At 47.5% G+C, this 23,127-nt stretch overlaps 1 long non-coding RNA gene across 1 annotated transcript; it reads left to right on the forward strand.

The window, feature by feature from the left end:
* Positions 1 to 7,152: 7,152 nt before the first annotated feature.
* On the forward strand, positions 7,153 to 21,873 carry LOC132653220 (uncharacterized). The gene is made up of 5 exons (XR_009590999.1): positions 7,153 to 7,734; positions 9,846 to 9,918; positions 15,005 to 15,105; positions 15,183 to 15,293; positions 15,723 to 21,873. It is a non-coding gene; the product is annotated as an uncharacterized LOC132653220 (long non-coding RNA).
* The last annotated feature ends 1,254 nt before the right edge of the window (positions 21,874 to 23,127 follow it).

A 23,127-nucleotide genomic window follows, 5' to 3' on the forward strand; every position in this document is an offset into this window, starting at 1 on the left:
GCCGGACCTCCAGGGGGCAGCGGGCAAGGCGCGCCGCGGTGGTCTGGTGCCAAGATGCACGCAAGGTCACCTCCCCCGGCGGTGACCTAATCCCTCCCGGGAAGGTTCCCGCCCCGCAGAAGGCACGCTCCAAATATGGTGGCGGCCAAACTCTGCAAGACCCAAGCGCCTGGAATGTCTAGGCCCCTTAGGGTGGAGTGCGACCATCTCCCGTGCCCACAGTCCCTAGTTGGCCAAAATCCGTCTCCTTTCCCACTGTGGAAGGAACCAGCTGAAGGACGCCACGCTTACCAGTCCTCACCTTGGAGTACTGGCAAAGAGAGGTTTGGGGATGGAAAACCGGCCGATTGGAAGGTGCAGGGTGGTCACACAAAGCATCAGGACTAGCCACTCAGTTACCCAGTCAGAAACACCTTGAAGAAGCCCAGGATTTGGGCTGCTTGGACTCTGCCAGGACAGTTTCTGAGTGGTGGAACGAACATGCCTTGATTATCCGCATTGGAGTCACACAAAGAAACATCTGAAATGCTGCTTGACTCTTCAGATAATCAATAGTTTCCCCAGAGGGTCTTCTAAATCCCCCTTCTAATGAGCAGTCAGCCGTCGGCTTCTGAGGGAGGCAGAACACTAATTAGAGGAATTCGTCTTGCTTTTGAACTGCGCCAACAAGTTCCTGACCTGTTGAAGGTGAACCAACCATTCCAGAAGACTGTCAGGCCCGCCTTACTCAATTGTCTGGTGTTGCTGAACTTTTTCTCTCAACCTCTGAGCCATCTTTCCAACCCTGAACTTTTTACTCATGAAGAACTTTAAAAGTTCTCATAGTTAGGCAGTAATCATGAACCTCCAAGTCTTCAAGATATTTTTGACATTCCAAGGGATACACCGAAATTGCATTTATTTGGCAAGAAGGAGAGTATCTTTTCTGAAAAGTGGTGCCCTCAGCAGCAGCAAATGTACTCCGAATAACAGATATTTTACTGTCCCCACTAATTATTGTCCTCGCTAATCACTGCGGACACCAGAGTGCCTGCAGTGTGTGCGTCAGGCACCACTGTAACTTCTTCACGTTAATTACCACCTGAGAGGCAAGGAGAGATTAGACTGTTCAAAACCACAGGCTCCGGGCTGTGTTGAAGCATAAGCTCGCCTTCATGTACACAAACAGATAAAATATAAATGTGTACATATTTTCAGCCAACTGGTTGGAAGCGCTTACCCTGAACATGGTGGCCTTGCCTGAATGTCTGCACACTACACGCCTCATGCCTGCTGTTACGGGTCTAAATGAATGCCTGAGGAAGCCCCAGAGCCACAGATAGCTACACCTGAACCCGGGTCCTCTACACAAGCGGCAAGTGCTCTTGACCAGTGAGCCATCCCTCTAGACCCAAGTGACCATTTAACCGCACAACTCAAAGGCCCATCACCTGGAGCCAAGCCTTCTACACCTGAGTGTTCAGGGCACATTTTGTGTATGTGTGTATGTATCTAGAATGCATTTACAGGATCTCTATATATTCATGGATATATGTATATGTGTTCACATTCTGTAATAACATTGACTAAATGCATTCCCATAGTTCAACAAAGGTTGAATTTTTTTTAATCAACTCTCTAGTAAGGAGTGGAAAAGATGAATAAAGATTTTAAAATTATAAACAAAATATCATGAGAGCCATACATGGTGGTGAATACCTTTAATCTCAGCACTCTAGAGGCAGAGGCAGGTGGATCTCTGATTTGTGGCCAGCCTGGTCTACAAAGAGAGACTCAGGGTAGCCAGGGCTACACAGAAAAACCCAGTCAAGAAAAAAAATAATGAATAAATAACCTCATGAGACACAGTAGAAAATGGTTCACTATACAATTACTATGAGTTAGGGAGATGCCCAGGAGGCATCTTGCAGTGGGAAGTGAGGTTGGGGTCCAGGCGCCAGAACACATGTTCTGGATGGACATGGCGGCAAGTCTGTCATCCCAGCCCATGTGGCAGAGACGGGACCCCAAAGCTGCCTCACCATGAAGCTTTAAGATCAGCAAGAGACACTGCTGAGTAGGTGAGAGAGAAAGCATGGGCCCCAGGACTCCACAGGAAGAGACACTGCTGAGTGTGTGAGACAGAAAGCATCAGCCCCAGGACTCCGCAGGCGTGTATGCAAATGCACCCCTCATACATGTGATCACTCACTCAAACATGGAAAAAAGAAACACACTGTTGCACTCTTTGCCTCTTGAAAGCAGGTGCATGTAGGAGTCTGCCCGAGAAAGGAAACACTAGCCACGGGACCTTACACATAAAATATTTATGAGCAGAGACGTACACCATAGTTTTGAGTCACTCAAAATACCTTAGAGAAACAATTTAAAACAGAAAAGGATGTTGTTAGCTCACAGCTTTAGTTGATGGTTGTCTGGCTGCCCTGCCGGAGGAGAGCGAGGGAGAAACAAAGGGGAAGGCCCACCATAAGGGGAAGCTGCTCACCACAGCCAGAAAAGCAGAAAGAATGAAAAAATGGGGTCAGAGTCAAGATGCACTCTTCCTCTTCCAAGGCACACCTCAGCAACCTACGTCATCCAAATAGACCCCATCACCTACCAATAACACCTTCAAAATGTGGATTCATCAGTGGATTGAGCCACTGGAGCGACATTCATCCTCATGACCCAATCATGTCCCAAAAACCTACTGGCTGATGCCCTAAGCACTAAGGCACGAACCATGAGGGCACAGTTCAAAGTCAAAGCGTAACAGCACAAGAAAATAAATGAAAGGACATGTAGATCAGGCAGGAGAGTAGTACCACAGGATCAAAGGAAGGGCTGCTAACAACCTTCTGTTCAGACAGCTGGCCCCAAGCATCAGTGGTGTGACAGGAGGCTTGTCCCTGCCATACTCTGCTGCAGTCAATTGGAAGGGGACAGGGGGCCTTGGAGTAGCTGTTCAGGGAATAACACACACATCATACACAGGCAGGGAACACTTCTCAGTTTCCAGGAGTCAGCAATCCAGGCACCTGCCCTCTTCCAGCAAAGACAGACTCAAGAAGTTTCTTACCCTCCATGGAGGTAAATGGAAGTGGGAAAAAGGCGAGTCGCTAAGTAAATGTAGCAAAAAAGTTATAAAAGATTGGGGTATCCACTGTACGTATAGGATCATTGGGATTATAGTAGGTTCACATGAAGGACGCATTCCAGTGAAATGGTTTTGGTGGTAGATGAGAGACAGGGAGGAAGAGAGAGAGATAGGGAGGGAGAGGGAGAGAAAGGGGGAGGAAGAGACAAGAGAAGAAGAGAGAGAAAGGGAGAGAGGGAGAGACTGTCAATGACAGAAAGTTGATGTGGTGGTTTGAATAAGAATGGCCCTCATAGACTCATAGTGAATGTTTGATCATCCAAAAGTGGCACTACTTGAGAGAGATTAGGAGGTGTGGCCAGTTGTAGCTGGTTGTTAGAGGAAGTGTGTCACTGGGTGTGGGCTTTGGGGTTTCAAAAACTGGAGGCAGTCACTGTCTCTTTTCCTACTAACTGTGGATCTGGATGTAGAACTCTCAGCTTCTTCTCCAGCACCATGTCTACCTGCAGGCGGCCATGTTTCCTGCCGTGATGAAGATGAACTAACCCCTGGAACTGTAAGCCAGGCCCAGTTAAATGCATTCCTTTAGAAGAGCTGCCATGGTCACAGCATCCCTTCACAGCAATAGAACACTGACCAAGACAGCTGATCACGTCAAGCAATTGACTCATACAGCTGAGAGACAAATAGAAAGTTACAGGTAAATCTCACTTCCCAGAGATCTCGAGAACTCTCCAGCCAGGCTTCTCCTGGTAAAGAGCCACCCCACGGCACCTTCATCAAATTTTCACATGCGTGAAACGTGACATATTCTTTTGTTGTTCTTTTTTTTTTTAAGTCAGAGATTCCAAATATTACAATTTTCTTGACATCCATCAAAAGAAAGAAGGCATTTGTAATCTCAGCTCTCCCACCTGCTTTATTAAAGAAAAAGAGTGTAAAACAGTTTGCCAGTGAATTAGCTCACAGGGACTCACAAACAGGAAGATAATGCTGAGCAAATGGATTCCCTTAACCACACAACAGTAACCTGTGGATGGGTGGTTTCAGTATAGACGAGATTAAATCACTTCCAAAGGAGCATGAACTCCCCAACGATCATTTTTATACTTGTTTGTTTGTTTGTTTTTAGACACAGCATCTTATAAGTCCAGAATGGTCTCAAAGTCCATACACAGTCAAGGGTCACCTCAAACTTCAGATCCTCCTGTTCAAGCCTCCTAAGTACAAGGATGATACCAGTTACAACCACTTGTTTATACAGCTCTGGAGCTTGAACCAACGGTTTTGTGCACGCTAGCCAAGCGCGAAAACAGCTGAGCTACAATATTATTTAATTAAAATTCTACAACTATGTTGAAAGCAAAGAGTGATCGTTGTACCCTTTTGTCTTATTTAGGCTACTTCTGCTGCTGGAGCGGGTTTATTCAGCTTACGCTTCCACATCTTAGTTCATTACTGAGGAAGTCAAGACAGGAGCTCAAGCAGGGCAGGAGCCTGGAGGCAGGAGAGGATGCAGAGGCCATGAAGGGTGCTGTTCACTGCTTGCTCAGCTGCTTTCTTATGGAACCCAGGACCACAGCCCAGGGGTGGCCCCACCCACAATGGGCTGGGCCCTCCCCCACCAATCACTAATAAGGAAAATGCCCTACAGGCATGCTTACAAAGAGGCATTTTTTAAAATTGAGGTTCCCTCCTCTTGGATAACTTTAGCTTGTGTCAAGTTGACCTAAAACTGGCTAGCACAACTGACCCTTGTTAACTTGACACAAAAATATATCATCACTAAACCATAACCTTTTCTTTCTTGTTCATCTCAAGACCACACATTAATAAAGATATTACAATATAAAACATTTTATAAACTTAAAAAAGTCCCACAGCCTTTAAAATTTCAAACATTTAAAAATTCAGTCTCTTTTAAAATCCAAAGTCTTTAAAAAACATAATGTCTCTCAACTATGGGCTTCTATAAAATAAAAGATAAGTTAAATACTTTCTTACTTCAAGAGGGAAGGACCAGGGCACATTCACAATAAAATCAAAGCAAACCCGAACTCCAACTGTGTAAATAACTCAATGTCTAAGATCCATTCACAATCTTCTGGGCTCCTCCAAAGGGCTAGGGTCAGTTCTCCGCCCTGCAGCTCACACTGCCTGTCTTCCCGGCTCAGGCTGGCTCCACGCCACTGCTGCTGCTGTTCCGGGTCTTCTGATGGCACTGGCATCTCCACCAGGCCGGGCTCCCTTGCTGCAGCTGAGCTGCACTTTCACCAGCAGCCTCTCCGGGGCTCTTCAGGGACTCCAGCCCTGCCTGCCATACACTGCCAAACCTCAGCTCCTGCGCCCAAACCCTAAACCACCTGTGTGACTCTTCCACTACCAAGTTTGGCTGCCAGCACAGGGTACCACCTTGACCACTTCTGTGTGCTGCTGACCCTGAGGAGACACTTTCCAGAAGATTGACCTCAGTGATGGGGGTCCCTTCTTAATCACCACCGATTTCACAATTCTAGCTGGCCAGTATCAGTGGTCCCAGTAACCCAAAGGTTTCACATCGATGTTTCTGGTCACTTGTTATTCACAGCTAATTCTTCAGCCACAGTTAACCAGAACCACAGCCTCTTAATTCAAAATAACAAACAGCCCTGACAGTCTTCAAACTTCCCTGTGGTATTCTACAAGCCAGACCTCCTTCTTCTGCACTGCTCTCAACACTCTTATCTTCCAAGCTCCCACACAACACCCTGCTGAGCTCTCAACGCTCAATGACTCTTCTACCCAGAGTTCCAAAGTCCTTCCGCAATCCTCCTCAAGACGTGGTCAGGTCTGTCAACCAACACCCTACTTCTGGAATCAATCTGTATTAGTCCGTGTTCTCGAGAACAGCACAACTTATAGAATGAATATTTATTACATATAATTTATTATATATTTATTAGAATGATTTACGGCTACGGTCCAGCTAATCCAACAATGACTGCCTAAGAACAGTCCAAGAATCCAGTAGTTGTTCAGTCCAAGAGAGGCTGGATGCCTTGGTTGGTTTTCAGTATACGATGGAATTCCGAACAAGTTGGCTCTAATGGCAGTGAAGGAATGGACTTGCCACTGAGCACAATACTGAGAAGCCAGAAAGCAAAAGCTCCCTTCTTACACATCCTTTTAGTAGGCTTCCAGCAGAAGGTGTGGCCCAGAATAGAGGTGGGTATTCACACCTCAAAAGATCTGGATTAAAGGCGTGTGTTCCATCCCCCAAAGATCTGGACAAGAAGGGAACTTCCCACTTCAAATGATTTAATTAAGAAAAAATCCCTCAGGCTTGTCAGCCTTTGGGGGTTTTTGTTAATTCCATATGTGGTCAAGTCAACAAGCAAAATAGCCATCACACCTGTGAGACATACATTTAGGAAACGTAATCAGAAATAGAAAAACAGGTCTACTGTGATGTTAGTGTTTTAACATCCATTTCTCTTTGTATTTCAGAAGAGTAAAATTTCTCTTACAAACTGGCAAATGTCTTCCTGGTTGACTAGCTAGTTCATCTTTAATGAAGGTTGTTTATGGCGTGGCATAACAGTCCACACAGCTGATGAACTGATTGTATTTCGAGCCATACTCTCTTCTAATGCACTGTGCCTGTGAGACTGCACATACTCTAGACTATAGGGAAGAACAGATCACAATTCATATGCCTGAAACACCATCTTTAAAGGTCACAGCTCGCTATGGAGCTCACCTGATGCTACAGTTTGGATCTGGAATGTTTTCCAGAGTCTCATGTGTTGAAGGCTTTAGTCCGAATTAGTGCTGTTGAGAGCTGGTCCAAGACTGACTCTGTCATTAGGCTTGTGTTCTTAAAATTCAGGGTAGAATCTGAGATTCTCTTCCCCTCCTCCTGGTTTCCCAGCCGTGAAGTGAGACCCTGGTCTCAGGACATGCTCCCTGGGCCCCACAGCAACAGAAGCAACCCATGAACTATGAACAAAAATAAGTGGTTGTTTTTCCTCTTACAGGCTGCTTACCTTGTGTGTTATGTTACAGTATCAACAAGCAGAACAGCACATGATCTGATGAGAAGGTCTGGAGCCAGTTTCCTCCAAGAGCTGCCTCTCTGCAGTGCAGAATCAGTTCAGTCAGAGCTTACCAGGCTGCAGTAGATAAAAGCCGTAAGGGAGCGATGCATAAATCACATGCTAAACAGTACGAATTTATGGAAAATTGTTGTTGTTGTTGTTGTTGCCAGGCACTATGAAATATTCAACCAGAAAGATCAAAATATTTCCTGCCTGTGGAGAAGGGTTTATAGCAGGAACACCCAGTGTCTGAATCAGGGCTCTTTAGAGGAATAGAGCAGATAGAATTAATATTATGACGTGATTGATACAGTCTGGGTATTCTAGGAAGATGTCTCCACCAGGCTGGATCAGCTCAGCCAGCCCACTCCGGTCCTGCAGGCTGCCAGGAGTCCTGCAGAGCCCCTAATCCTCCGTCCGCGCTGGAACCGGAAGCTGGCTCTGCATATCAACAGAGGAATGCAGCACCAGCATCAAAACAAAGTGAATGGACTTGCCACGGAGGGCGGCTGCAAGCAGAGAGCGAGAGGCTTCCTTCTCCCATCTCCTTCAGCTGGGCTGCCACCTGAAGGCAATTTTAAGGTGAGTCTTCCCGCTTCAAATAACCTGATGGAGCGCCTAGTGGCCTGTCTAGTTGATTCCAGATCCAGTCATGTTAACACCCAAGATGGATGCTCACACCCAGAAACTTGCTTGATAACGTCATATGCATGGGATTAGCTGAAATGATTGTAGTTCATAAAATTTAGAAACTGTTTTAGGGTAGCTAAACATGGTGGCAGAGGCAAGTGTATCTCTGAGTTTGAGATCAGCCAGGGCTACACAGAGAAACCCTATCTCAAAAACAGAACAAAAGAATTGCTTTAATTGTTTTAACGTTATTGTATGTGTGGGAGTGTTTTGCCTGCATGTGAGTGGCACCAAGTGCATGCTTGGTGCCTGGAGGCTAAGAGACAGTGGTCAATATAGGAGGCTGATCCCCAGGAACTGGCTATGGATGCTTGTGAAGTGCAGTTCTGGGAACCAAACCAGGATCCTCTGCAAGAGCAAGCCCTGCTGGAGCCATGGTTTCTGAAACTTTGATGGCAAAGTGTGCTCTGCCGTGAGCTTGACCCACTGATCTGCTCTCACAAGGAAAATAACTTTTATTTCCCTTAAAGGCTTGTAATTATATATATACATACATACATATATACATATATATATATACACACACACACTATAGCGTAAAGTACTAAAATGAAATGGTCCATATATGTTAAAATCGTATGTTTTCAATTTTATAACCTTTGTTCAGTGTTGTGACATCTTTACAAATTACCTTAAAAATAGTTTGTACCTGACATTTGTTTTCTTTCCAAAGAGTTAAAAACAAAGACAAAAACAAAACAAAACAAAAAGGCACATCTTTCAACCATCAATATCTTAGAATCAATCAAGTAGAATAACTGCTTTATGTGGGAAATCCCTTGTGTTCTGGTAAATTGAATTTTGTGAACTTTGCCGTTGTCTGACTGCTTAGATCATCACTTAGACCATCACAGTTCAAAGGGTACAGCCAGCTCAGCTCATATGGCGCCCGTAACCACGGTAAGCTCGGAGGGATGCGGGACATCAAGGATTCTTCAGCTGCAAGTCTATTTTTGCTTCTGCAGTGACCCAGACTGCACTGAAGTGGGCCTTTTTCAATGCTGAATCGTTTAGTAGAGGTTTTTTGTGTACTTTAAGGACACTTGGTTCTATCGGATTATTTTACCTTTGTGTATATAAATGCTAGTCTGCATGGATGTCTGTGTACTATGCAAATATGCCTGGTGCCTGAAGGTCAGAGGAGGGTGTTGAATACCCTGAACTGGAGAGATTACGAGGAGCCACAGGTGGTTTCTGGGAACCAAACCCGGGTTCTCGGCAAGAGCCGAAAGCACTTTTCCCTGAGCAGTCATGGCTCCAGCCCTTCCCCCTATTTCTTGAGGCAGATCTCATGTATTCCTCACTATGCAGCCAGGACAACCTTGAAATTCTTGTCCTGCTTCCATCTCTGGAGTTCTCAGATTAGAGGCACACACATACAGAACTCCACAGCACTGAAGATCTAACCCAGGCCTTTCTGCATGCCGGGATGGCACTCCACCAACTGAGCTAGCCTCAGGTCCTAATAAATAAGTCTTCCACCTGACAAATAAATAAACCAAGATTCATGAACGAAAGACCTTTTCCAAAGTTTCACAACATAGGCTCAAGCTAGGGAATTCAGTCACAACAGGCCATTTCTCTAAAGGCATTTTATCTTCAAGACTATAAATACCCGTAAGGACACCTTTAAGTCACAGGCAGTGAGGGATAAAATCACTTCTTTCCAGCATCAAGCTGAAGGCGAGACTAGAGGAACGAGATGTGATGGGGCCTGAGGATGATCAGACTAAGAAGTCCAGGCAAGCCTATCAGGTGACCTCATCAGGAGACTCTCAGAAACACAGAGCACCTGAGCAGGACCTCTGAGAAGGGAGGAAGGAGGTCAGCAACCGAAGGCGTGGTGGGAGAAAGAACCAAATCACTGTTCTTCTAGGATAAGTTCTAATCGCAGACCAACATCCCAGGGATACACAGAGGTGATATGGTCCCTGGCTTCAGGGAGGAGCAAGCAGGGCCAAGCTCTAGCCTTGTCTGTGTTAACAGTATTCCTCGCCTCTCAGGGACCGTTCCATCACTGTCTGCTGGCAGCATTACCAGACTGAATGATTACACTGGCCAGCACCTCCATCTCAGGTAGGATTGGTGAAATGTGCTGATGACGGCCTGTCTGCGTCTCAAATCATGAGCTTTGAACCATCTGGCTTGCTAGAGAAAGCCACGTGGTGTGGGGGCTGGGAGTACCCTGCACTCATGGTGTGCTCACCGCTTCTATCTATCATCTATCTATCTGTCTGTCTATCCATCTGTTATCTATCTACTTATCATCTATGTATCATCTGTCTATCATCTATCAATCATACATCTGTCTGTCTGTCTATCATCTTTGTCTCTTTCTCTAATCAGGACCTCATGCATAAGAGGCAAGTGTTTCTTTCTTCACTGACTCACATCCACCCTTTAATTGTATTTTTAATGACATGTGGAAGCAATGCATGTTCATAGAGTATCATGTGATGTTTTGGTCTATGAATACATCAATGTAATTATCTCAGGGCTGCTGAGATGGCTGAGAACTTAAGCTTGCTTCTCATTCGTGAGGACAAAGTTCAGATTCAAGCACTCTTTTAACAAGCTGGGCATCTCATGCCTTTAAGTAGCTCCTACGACTCTGGAAGAATTGCTGGGACTAGCCTAGATGAGGACAATGTAAACTCCAGCCATAGGAAGAGACCCAGACTCAAAGGACTAAGCAGACAGTGATCCGGGGGACACGTGACACCCACTTCTGGTCTCCACGTGGGCATAGGCACACATGTGTGCACATACTGTCACCCAGAGACCTATGGAGACACGTTCATAAATAGGTACATTCCATAACTAGCTCAAGCATTTATCACTTCTATACCGTGAAGACAACATCTTTTCTTATAGCGTTCTGAAGCAGGTGACAATCTGCAGTCACCTTACTGTGCAGGAGCGCATCGGAGCTCCCTCCCTACGACTAAGCCAGCGTCTGCTCACCACCGCACCCCTGTCTATCTCAGCACTCCATCTCAGATGCTCATCTTGACCACAGTCTGCTCTTAACCTCCGTGGCAGCGACTCCTTTACGCTCCCCTTATCAGCAAAGTTGTGCAACACTTGTCTTTCTGAGCCCGGCTGGAATACGGGAGTGCAGATGTATCTTCAATATTTTCAATTCTTTTTTTTTTTTTTTTTTTTGTCATAGTCCTGATCTCAGAGGTCATGGAACCGTTAGGAGATGGAGCATTTCAAAAGATACAGATTATTGGGGGTGGGCAGTTGACAGCTGTCTTGAGAGCCCAGGCTGGACCTTTGTTTTCTATTCAAAGGGAGAACGGGTCTCAGTAGATAGCGCTGGCTGGCCTGGAGAGTCCTCTGCCTCTCCCTCCTGAGTCCTGGATGAAAGGTGTGTCCTGCCACGCCCAGCTTCTATTGATTTGTGATTCTTTGAAACAGGATTTCTCTGTGTAGCCTTGGCTGTCCTGGAACTCACTCTGTAGACCAGGCTGCCTCGAACTCATGGAGATCTGCCATCTCTGCCGCCTCTGCCTCCTGAGGTCTAGAAGGTTGCACTACCATGCCCATTCTCCTTTGTCTCCATTTTTTAACTTCAGGCCCCTAAAACGCCTTTGAGTCTCGAGACACAACTGAAATAGGGCCTGATTGTTATCTTCTCCCACCCCGGTGTGGTAGGCTGTGTGCCTGGGCCAGTGTGAATCTTCTCGGGAACCCACTCGTGCACGGAAGCGTCACTGTGCGCCGGGAGCCCGCACAGCCTCAGCTCACGGCTGCAGTGCGCATGTTCCCAGGCAGCTCCGGGGCCCCTAGCCCGAGCGCTTATTTTCATACGCTATTGTATAAATATTAGCCTGTGAGGTCTCAGGACCCACCATTTCAGCTAAATATCCCTCCCTCAGAGAGGTTCTCCCTCTGCCTCACACTCACGTGGCATTCTTGCTGCACCTACTTACCTCATCTGACACTAACTCTCACCATACTTGAGAAAATGGGCTCCAGGAATTCGATTTCAGAAAGCAGAGTCATTTTCTTGTGAGATTAGTGAGGTGGTTGGAGGAAGCGTGCCCAGCAGCAAACGGTCTTCTGAATACCACACTTACACCCACGGACAGAAGCAGCAGCGCCCCACCCTTATTGGCGAAACTGACAGTAACGGTGGTGAATTCGGAGACTCATGGCTGCCCAGGGCACAGAAGACAAGTGATGGATGTGGGCGCAAGCAAGCAACTCACACCACCTCGTGAAAGGCTCAGGGAATGCAGGGGAGGAGAGGCAGGAAGTGTGTGAGGGCCAGAAGACAGACTGAAGCCTTTAGCACTCTATTGTCCAAATTCCAAACAACTGAAATCGTTGGCTCGCTGACTGTGGCCGCCTGCCCTGCACCCACACAGCCAAGCAAGGACAGGGGGCACACAGCGCCTTTTGCACGTTCTAGGAGTGGGGAAATCGTAACTTTAGTTGTGTGCCCTCTGAGGAGCCCACGAGGCTCCTACAGCTCCAAAGCCCCTAATTATGCAGATGGGCCTGGTTAATCTCTTAGGAAACAAGTAGCCAAGAATGTGCTGGAGAATTTGGGGGAGGAAGAGGGTCCACATGCTGTCAAAATGCAAGGTGTACGCATGGGAAATGGTTTAAAAAATGGAAAAGTAAAAGTAGGTTAAAAACAAAACAAAACAAAAAAACCAGTTTCCTGTTCTACAGGCTGGCCTTGAACTCTTGAGCTGGCATAACTGTTTTGGGTGTGCTGAGGGTTGAATTCAGGGCTCTGTGCATCGTAGACAAGCTTGCTACCAACTTAGCCCCATCAGTGACCTTTGGTTAGAAATACATGGCTGCCTCAGGGGTTAGGAGCTCACACTGCTCTTGCAGAGAACCAGAGTTCAGGTCCCAGCACCCGTATCAGGTGACATACAACTGCTTGTCACTCCAGCCCCAGGGGATCCAACCCCTTCTTCTGGCTTCTGCAGGCACCGCATTCACGTGTGCAAAACCACACTCAGACAAACACGCATGTGTAAATAATTTTTTAAACACTAAATTTTTATCACACCCACAGTTTGGATGTCAGATTGTTAGAAAGTCTTTGCACATTGCATAATTCATTATTATGCATCAAATGAAAGTGACAGATTAAATTATCCCTTTATCTTCGCAAAAGAGGGACGGCAGGGGTTAAAGCCTTAGCTTAATGGTACTGAGCTGCTGAAGTTTCTGGGTTCAATCCCAGTGAGAGAAGCAGAGAAAGAGACGAGTGTGTCAGGAGCACAGTAGTGAGTTACACACGGGATGTTTCTGCATGGTAATCTAGTGTCTGGTGGTCATCTAGTTGACTGTCAATCTGCTGTCTACAGACGTGCACCAGAAGTGAGTTAGGGGCAGTCCCGTAAAAACAGAGACGTGTTCATATTTGTACAGATACCTGTCCTCCCTCAGCGCAACCTCTGTCTTCATGAATCAGCTGTGCCTGCTGGCAAATGATCACTATAGCCGGCCTTGCTGACCGCTCTCTTGTAAGCAGGGCCAGGGTCGTTCTGCCCCAGCTGCAGGCTGGCCGGGGCCTTAGGCAAGAGGAAAGGGAAAGCTCAAGAGGGAAGCCACCATCCATGCTGGTGGGATTTCCCAGCACATGCCACCCTCCTGACACACCCTCTCACCAAGAATGATCGGGCTCACCAAAGGCGATCTTTGGAGGAACCGAGCATTGTTTTGTCGTTAGGATCTTACAGGAGGAAGATGGCCATTGCTTAGTCCACAGAAAATTCTTGTTTTGGTTTGGTTTGTTTTTTTGAGACGGGGCTTCTCTGTGTAGCCTCGGCTCTCCTGGGCCAGGCTGGCCCGGAACTCACATGGATCCGCCTGCCTCTGCCTCCCGAGTGATGGGATCAAAGTCGTGTGCCACCAAGCCCAGCTCAAGAAAATTCATAAAACAATGTTCTTTCCCCTTCAGTTGTCAGCCACCAGGAAAAAAAAAAAAAGCTCAAACACATAAGGACTAATTCTTTTAGTGAGGAGGGAAATAAGGCAGATCCCTAGGGGTTGGGAACAGAAATTGATGAGTTTGGCAGTAGGCTTTGGAAATGAGGAGCAATGGCCAATCTGACTAATCTGAGAAGAATGTTGCAGGGAACCAAGAAAAGCAGCCTAGTTTGGGAATTGCTTAGGAGTGATGAGGTCCCGTGACTGCTGTGCTGTGAGCTGCTGCTAAGAAGGAGCAAAGCCATCAGCAAGTCAACTGAGTAGACAGGCAGCGCTTCTCAACCTTTCCCATGCTGGGACCCTTTGTCACAGGTGACCCAACCACAAAATTACTCCATTGCTACTTTTAACCTTAATTCTGCTCCTGTAAGGACGCAGAATATAAATTTCTGTGTTTTCACATCGACCCCTGTGAGAGGTCCTCGGACTGGCCAAGGCCTCCTGACTCACAGGTTGACAACGCTGATGTAAAGTAGCAATCTGTCCAGGGAGTAGCTGATTCCTGTGTATCAGAAGTTACCCTGTATCAGAAGGCTGTGTGAGGCAGGCCAGCTCCGTGTCAGCCGGCCCATTGTCCAGGCTGCTCACCAGCTAAGTGAGCAGAGTGAAATCTAACCCACATAGCACTGCCTAGCTTGCAGGTAGATGTGCCAGGAGAAATAGCTGAAATAGTGACAGAAAAGAAGCAAGGACCCAAGAATCGGCCAAAACTCAAGAAAGTTGTGCTGGGATTCATGCTTTCCTCCAGCTATTTGGATTTTTTTTAATATTTATTTATTTATTTAGAGCAGAGATCTGGGCTCCGGGCTGTGCAGGGTGTCAGAAGCTTCCTTCCCCAGCTTGCACGAGGGCCTGGGTCCACCCCAGCACAGAAGGGAGAAGGGAGGGTCTCACGTGTAGACCAGGCCTCTTCTTCCTCCCGGGACACAGGCTAGTGCCACTACCCAGCTGGGACCTTCACTACTGAGACAGGAAATAATTGCCACATCCCAAGTGTGAGCTTTCGGTGGTTTGTGTGTGTGTGTGTGTGTGCACGTGTGCGTATGTATGTATGTATGTGAATGTAAATGGTAGCTTTACATGCTTACACAGCTGACTAAATTCCTCAAGGCCTTTGCTTTGTGGTTTCTCTGTGGTGAAGAGGGCGTCATCCCTCTTCACCCCTCACCCCCACTGGCACCTCGGCTTCCTCTCTTCACAGGAGGACGGGTGGCTTGATGTCTTGAAGGACTGGCCTGCCAGGTAGTTCAGGCTATCTTCGTAGAAGCCAAGTCTCTCGGCCGAGCTTTTGGTATGGCTCTGGTAAGCAAGGGTTAGGATTCTTCACGGCACACCTGTGTGCTATTGAGTTTGGGCCTGCAACTTACTCTCCTGTTCAGGATCCTGGGAACTACAGTGTTGGACACCCAGAGCACAGAGTTCTGAAGCAGACCCACACCATCCCTGCCGGAGCCTACAGGCGAGCTTGCTGGTGAAGCAAACCACACGAGGTATTGAGAAAACACTATGGACACCTGGAATTAAGGAGCCAGAATCTGCTGTGGCAGGCAGGCGGAGGGGAGGGGGCAAAGGGAAAGGCGGCTCAGGAGGGGCCCGCCCGGCTCAGAAGAAAGCATTCTTGGAATGAAAGCAGATTGCTCTGCCAGTGCTATAATTTGAGATAAATTGGGAGAGCTGCCAGTTTAAAAAAAAAAAAAAAAGTCTCCACAGATGTCTGGAAAAGTGAGAACATTTACTTCTTCGGGGAGAGATGGTGGTTGAAAGCCTGGGCTTTGGAAGCAGGAAGGGCTGGCTGTCCATCATTTCCCAGCAGTTGCCTGTGTGTCTTTGGAAGAGCGACTTTATCTAGTAGCTTCCATTTCAAAATCTGGGGGGTGGGAGTAATTATGCCCCTCAGTTTCTGTTTTTTTGTTTTAAAGGTTTATAACAGAGGCTGAAGAAATGGGCAAAGGTTCCGTTCCCAGCACCCATCTGGTGGCTCAAAACCATCTGTAATCCCAGTTCTGGTGGGTCCTCTTCTACCTCCTCACCCCCAGTCCTGGGAAGTGGAGGCGTGAGTCTCCAGGAGTCTCCAGGGCTCACTGGCTGGTCATTCCTGCCAAAACCATCAGCTCTAGGTTAAGTGATGAGGCGTTGCCTCAAAAAACTAAGTGTTTCAACAAGTGAGACGGCTCAGCAGGGAAAGCACTTGCCACCAAGCCTGAGGACATCAGCTCAAGCTGGGCACCCAGGAAATGAAGGGAGAGAGCTCCTGACAGCCGTCCTCTGACCTCCACATGTTCACATTAAAAAAATAAGGCAGGCTGGCTGAAGCACGGTGCTCTGCTCTTCCAGAGGACCCAGGTTCGGTTCCCAGCACCCGCAGGGCAGCTCACAACGGTCCGTAACTCTGGTGCAGGACCTGATGCCACCATAAGAGGAAAGGCCTGCTGGGTACATGCTGTGTCTCCGGGCTCCTGTATGGCTCCACACACTCCTGTTTTTCTTGTTCTTCACAGTACATCCTTCCTGGTCACCGTGCTGGGTCCTCCTTCTCTGTCAGTGTGCTGGGACTCCTCAGGACCCAGCGAGGGGCTGTTCTTCCTCCAGTGTTCTCCATTAGCCTCTCATCCAACACCTCTAGTTTTCTAGGGGTGTCAAGGGCCTTGTACACAAATCCAAAATTCTTATCCACTTGGCAGATTTCCTGCATAAATCATCTCTATTTTCAGTTGACTCATTTTTCCAGCTGCTTAGGGGGCAGACTTTCCCTTTGATTGTCTTATGAACACCCAAACTAGGGACTTTAAACCACACTTCCTCCTTGCCAAGCCTCTTCCGGTACCCACAGTCTCAGTAAAGCCACCACCATCCACGCCAGCACTGGAGGTGCCCTGGATCCACCAGTCTTTCAGTGACATCACTTAGTCACTGGCTTGCTTCTCCTCGCTGTGGGCAACCAAGGTCAGTTGCTGTCCCTGTTCTTGCTGCCAGCCCCAGACTCTACAAGACCCCTTCGAGGCCTTCGTACGTTTAAACCTTTTCTCCCAGGAGGAGAAAATGTCAGTCTGGCCATGTTCATACTTTTTAAAAGCCCTTCAAAGAGTGCTGGAGCATATTACCGGGGGAGGTTCGCCTAGCAGGAATGAAGCCCTCCAGGTGATTTCCAACACCACATTAAACACCACCAAGCAACGCCTTCAAAGGCACCACCATTGTCCTTAAGATAAATTCCAAATCCTCCACGGATCTGAGTCCGCTGTTCTCCCAGCTGCAGCCATTCTGATGCTTTGCTCCATGAGGTCAGACTGTGTGCTCTTTTGTGTTCCCTGCGTTTGCTCCTTCCTCTGTAGAATACTCACATCTTAATCCAATGACTCGCCCTTCAAGGCCACGCCCTCTGCGAAAGCTTCAGCAGGCCTGGGTCCGCTGCATCTCAAGATTACACTGTTCGGGAACCTGCAGCCAGGCTTGCTGTCTGGAAAGGAGGATCTGCCTTCGTTAGGAACAGGACAAGCCCTTGCGCTCACACCGCTCAGAGCCAACAGGGGAGACAGAAAGTGTCATTCGATCAACACTCAAAAAGGAACTTTATGGTGGGCGAATGTGTGGGGAAAGGCTCGGGTCTAGTCTGGGATGCAGCGGAAGAAGAAAACAGACTCTCTCACCTGTCCTCCTGCATGTGCACACACATAAACAAGAGCTTCACAGACATTTTAACTTGGCGCGTGAAAACTACCATGACATGGAAGCACTCGGTGCTTGAAGGCCTTGAGTAGCCCAGGAAAGCGATCCTCGAGATGACTAGCCTAGAGCTGGAGACTGAGGGAATTAGCACTGGGAGTCCAGCAGAGGCAGGGAGATCTCTGCGGGCTGGAGGCCAGCCTGGGCCACATGGTGGATCTAGGACAGCCAGAGCTACAAAGTGAGAACTTGTCTTGCAAAACCAAAAAAACCACAGCCAGCTGTGGTTTGGCACTCCTTTGTTCCCAGCACTCCAGAGGGAGAGGCAGGCAGATCTCTGTAAGTTCGAGACTAGCCTGAGTTCCAAACTGAGCCCCAGGCCAGCCAGAGTGGGGCTCTCTCAAAAGACAGGCAAATGTTCCTGGCCTCCTTCCTCATCACTCCCTCCCTGGTGTGACCATTTGGGAGAGATGTGGGGTTGGAAAGCTTGTCCTTCCTGCCCTCTTAGAATGGCCTGTCTTCAGGGAGGGCACCATGGGCTCCAAAGAGACCAGCCTGTGTTTGAAAAGAGCACCTGAGCTGGGGGCTTTGTACCTGCTGTGGGAGCACTCTACAGACAGAGCTGCATCCCGGGCCAGATGGGTGAATCTTCCAAAGCTGAGTTCAAAGTTTGGACATCCCAGCCATGTTCTTGGACCTAAGTTTCACCGGTAGCAAAGCTGACATGTGGATCCCTGCTTTCCTGTGGTTCATCTGCTTCTCGGTTTATGTGGTTCTCAGGTGGAGCTGAGGGGAAAGAAAATAGTGATAACTCCTGTGCCTCTCTGTTCTACTCCTGGTAGACTAATGGACGTTTTAGCTTCTTTCTTGTCTTCTTTTCATTTCGTTTTTAGGTAGGCCAGCGGGAACTCACTCCTTTGGCCTTTTGGAGCTGCCAGCACACACGTCACACCCACAGGCATGGTTGCACTTGGGCTTTGGGAAAGGACGGGAGGCAGGTCTACATTCAGCACACTGCATTGGTCCTCAGGAGGGTGGATCTGTGAGCGATGGCCGGTTCGCCGGTAGAGAAGAAGCTCTGGAGGTTGAAGAAGAAGGGTTTAGGAGATGAGGACAGAAGAAAGGGCGAACTGAAGAGGCAGGGAAGGAGGGCTGTTAGGAGGATGGGGAGCAGCCCACGTCAAGACTGGGCTTTGAAGACTGACTAATGAAACTGCATTTACAGAAGGTCACAAAGCTTTGGGAAGGGTGGTTGGTTTTTTTTTTGTTTGTTTGTTTTGTTTTTTTTTTTTTTTTTGAGACAGGGTTTCTCTGTGTAGTCCTGGCTGTACTGGACTCACTTTGTAGACCAGGCTGGCCTTCAACTCAGACCCACCAGCCTCTGCTTCCTGAAAGCTGAGATTAAAAGATTAAAAGCATGTGCCGCGGCAGCAGCCACCACCACCTCAAAGCTTTTAACTATTAAATAATTTGTAATTATTTATTTATTATAGTAATATCCCCCCACCCCCAAGAAAACACTATGTAAGTGTTAAGTTTCAAACCCAGGACAAATGGCTGAGGTGCCTATTTAACATCTCAAAGCAGCCCTCACTCCCTGCACATTACAGGGTCTGAATGGCACACGTGGCCGCGCCTGCTTTACACAGCACTGGGAACCACAGCCAGGCTCTGGGCACACTACTGACCTACATGCCAGGCGAGACAGGTTTTGAGACTCCATCTCTAACTCAACTGAGGAGAGACCCAGGGAGAAGTCTGGTGGCATTTTTAGGTTAGTATTAATTATAGACTCAGAGACAAGAGAGTGGCGGCAAGAAGAAGCCTGTTTGTTGGAGGAGCAGCGTCGTCCATCCTTCAAGCTACAGTTCTTGTTCGGTGCTGTAGTTAAAAATCTGATTCCATGGACCGCTTATCAAATAAGCCAAAACATTCCCCAGCCCCCTAACACATTTCAGGCTTAAAAAAAAAAATCATCATTCCAACTCTGTTACAAGGTGTACTAAAGCAAGCGTGTGAGGGAGTGAAAGAGCATGCTGGCAGCAGCGTGAAGGAAGGCTCCCCTTCACCGAACTTCTGAATATTTCAGTCATCTTCTTTGTTTAAAGGAGTGATGGGGTGTATATCAGAAATGCTGTCTGGCAGTATTTATTTTAAAAGCTGTGTTTATTTTAAAGAAAAACTTTATGGAAGTGTAATTTATGTTGCACAAAACCTACCCATGTTAAGAATAAATTCAATGAGCCTAGTAAGTTTACACATCTTTTTTGCTGTTGTCTCAGGGATTGCTTTGAGACAGTTCTCATGAAACCTCAGCTGCTCTAACTCTCTTCGTAGCCAAGGATAGCCTCCAGTTCCTGACCTTCCACCTTCCTGCCTTTACTCAACAAGAGCTGAGCTCACAGGCAAGACCCGCTGGCTGTCCCTGCAAAGCACACAGCTGTGCAAGCTTCGGTGCAATCAAGTTTCAGAACGCTTTTCTACCCTAACGCACTCCCTCACGTGTCCACGTCTGTCTCTTCTATCATCAACCCAGGACTGTCCATCTTCTGTCCGCGTGCTCTGTCCTCCTAACCCCACACAGACAGCATCATCCAAGCTGCAGCTTCCACGCTCTGCTTTGCTCGCTGAGCGTGAGGTCAGGGAGATCCGGCTGCTGCGGTGAGTGCTTGTAAAGGTGTGTGCTAGCACTTTGCTTCCTCCGCTTAGTCATCAGATGGATGAAGCAGCGTTTACTTCTCCATGGCCAAGGCCTCAGGCAATTAATTATTCATTTGCTCCCAACTTTTGTCTGTTATGAGTGATGCTATTATAAGGAGTTTTTACAGATGTATTCTAACTTCTCATGGGTAAGTATAAGAAATGGGTTACCTGGTTTATATGCGAATTCTAGTTAATCAGTTATTGTATACATGTGTGTTTGTGGTGTCCACGTGTTCACGTGGATATAGGGGACGGGGTCATGGGTGTCATCTCATAGTCACCAACCTCTTTTTTTTATAGGATCCACACTGGCTTGGAACCCACTAATCAGGCCAGGCTAACCACCGGTCTATCTCTCCAGGCCATGTGCCCTGCTTTCGCCTTCCTTCCTGTCTGTCCATCCATCCGTCCGTCCATCCATCCATCCATCCACTCCTCTTTTATCATGATTTACTCTTCAGTGATGGTGACTTTCTCAGTGGCTACGGTTCCCGATGAGCTTAACTGTCATGCAGTGAGATACGAGGACAGCTCAGCTGTTGAGGACATTTCTGACACTGTCTGCTGTGGAGGGGAGAACAACATCAGAGTTAGTCTTACGTAGCCAGAGTGTAGGCTCAGAGCCGGGGAGTCCCATCGCTGACTGCTGAACACCGTCTCTCTTTGCTCAAGTAAATTACAAGAAAGGGCCAGAAAATCAGTCTTTCTCTGTCAGCATTAAATTTATCATTTTACAGAAATTAAGAATGTATGTATTGAGTTGGGCATGTTGGTGCACTCCAGTAATTCCAGAACTCAGGAAGGCAGAGGCAGGCAGATCTCTGTGAGTTCGAGGCCAGCCTGGTTTACAAGGTGAGTTCAGGACAGCCAGGGCTACACAGTGAAACCCTATCTCAGAAACAAACAAACAAACAAGATAAAAGAAAAAGATTAAGCATTGAAGTTTTCAGTTATTAAAAAAAAAATCAATGGAAAATTCTGGACGACTTGTTTATGACTTTAACACATAAAGAACAGGTGAAAATATTGATGATTTTTAGAAGTTTTTACCTTAAGATTTTTCCTGCTGCATTTTAATGATAAATTGTCTTGAGATGGTTGTTTTCACCCAAACCAAAAAAAGTTCTCAAATGTCAACCACAATGTCTGTCAGCTGTAACTGCAATAAGCCCACAAGAAGATCTTGTTTTGTTTTATTTTTATTTTTTGAGACAGGGTTTCTCTTTGTAGCCCTGGCTATCCTGGAACTTGCTCCCTAGACCAGGCTGGCCTGGAACTCACAGAGATCCTTTGTGCTGGATGACAGTTAATATTTCATGGAAGGTGATGGGACTTAGAATCTTATGAAAACACTTCTTTGCGTGTGCATGTGAGGGTGTTTCCAGAAAGCTTTAACAGAGCGTGGAAGGCTCACCCTGAGGGAGGACACCACCATCCCACAGGCCGAGGGCCCAGAGCAAACACAGAGAGAACGCCAGCTGGAGGCCGGCACCCATCTTTCTGTTTCCTGGAAGCATCCACAATGAAACCAGACATTTGTATGTGACTAGACTGTCAGTGAATTTGTCAGTGAATTACAGTGGGAAGCAGAGGGAGACAGACCAGAAGTGACTGGGGACAATAAATCAGTCAATTGCGGTGTCTTCCTTATCTGTGTTTTGTTTGGTTCAAAAGCGCTAGGAGGTGCCTGGAAACGTTCCTGACGGTCCCTCTTCTTTGCCAACCTGACCGGGTATGTAAGTGAAGGAGGGAGGCTTGCCTGAGGGGCAGAGCTACTGTGGTGCTCTTAGGGAGTGGTACTGTTGGGAGGTGTGGCCTTATCATGCTTCCCGCCATGATGATAATGGACTAAACCTCTGAACCGTAAGCCAGCCCCAACCAAAAATTTCCCTGTCTCCTCACAGCAATAAAACCCTCAGACTCCTACCCTGAAGGGAGGTGGCACTATCCCATGAGCTAGGGAGCAAGAGGGAATAAAAGAGGAAAATGAAGAGACCCGAGGCGTGGTAACCTTCGCTTTTCTCTGTTCCTGGCCTGCCACAGCAGGAGTTCTGTCGCATTTTCCTAAGCATGATGTACTGAACCCTCAGAAACTGTGAGCCAATGCCTCTTTCCTGCCTTGTTGCCATAGCAATGCAAAACTAACACGTACCTTGTGCCCTTTTCATTAAAGGAATCACTTCACAGCTCTTCCTTGCATCCAACTGCAAGCAGCGCTGCCCTTGAGCTTTGGGGTCGCTATTAAGGAAAATAAGGGTGACTTGGAAGATCCAATCAGTGGACCAAATAGCCAGAAAAACTGTCAAGTGACTAAGGGGCCAGGGTGCGTAGGACACTGCAGAACACAACGAGATTCTGTCCTGAGGCCCAGAACAGCATGGACTCCAGACTTCTTATCTTTGCCCCTGGAGCCGTCCATGCAGTTTTTCACCCCGTAGCTATCCATGGAGTTAACAGTGATGATGCTCCCAGTCTCCCCCAGGGCTGCTACAGCCTGTCTTTATGGCTTCACTCTTCTCGGCGCAGACTGTGGGGTCATGGAAGTTAAATGTCTCTAGGAAGTCCCGTCTCCTCTCCTGGCCCTGGAGCCTCATGCAAAGAGCACAAGGTTTGGGATCAGCCCTGTCTTTCATCAGTCTACCTGCTACTAACCTTGCAATTCAGACACGTGTGACCTCGCCGAGACTGTGCTTCCTTTTTTGGAACACAGGGATAAACAAGCCCCAATCCTCTGGTTCATTTTAAGGACAAAGTTAAAGAATAAAAGAAGACACTCAGCCAGAGGCCACTGTTCTTCAAACAAACCAACAAGGAGGTCTGCTGTAAGCAACCCACGTGTCTTAGCTGGGTAGATTCAGGCATTTGGGAGGGTCTGCTGCTTTCTGTTGACCTAAGTGTTTGCTCTTTACTTACTGTATGAGATGCCAGCACTGCCCCTTGTCTCAGTCAGCTTCTTGT

This window comes from Meriones unguiculatus, chromosome 3 (assembly GCF_030254825.1).
Source record: "Meriones unguiculatus strain TT.TT164.6M chromosome 3, Bangor_MerUng_6.1, whole genome shotgun sequence".
NCBI lineage: Eukaryota > Metazoa > Chordata > Mammalia > Rodentia > Muridae > Meriones > Meriones unguiculatus.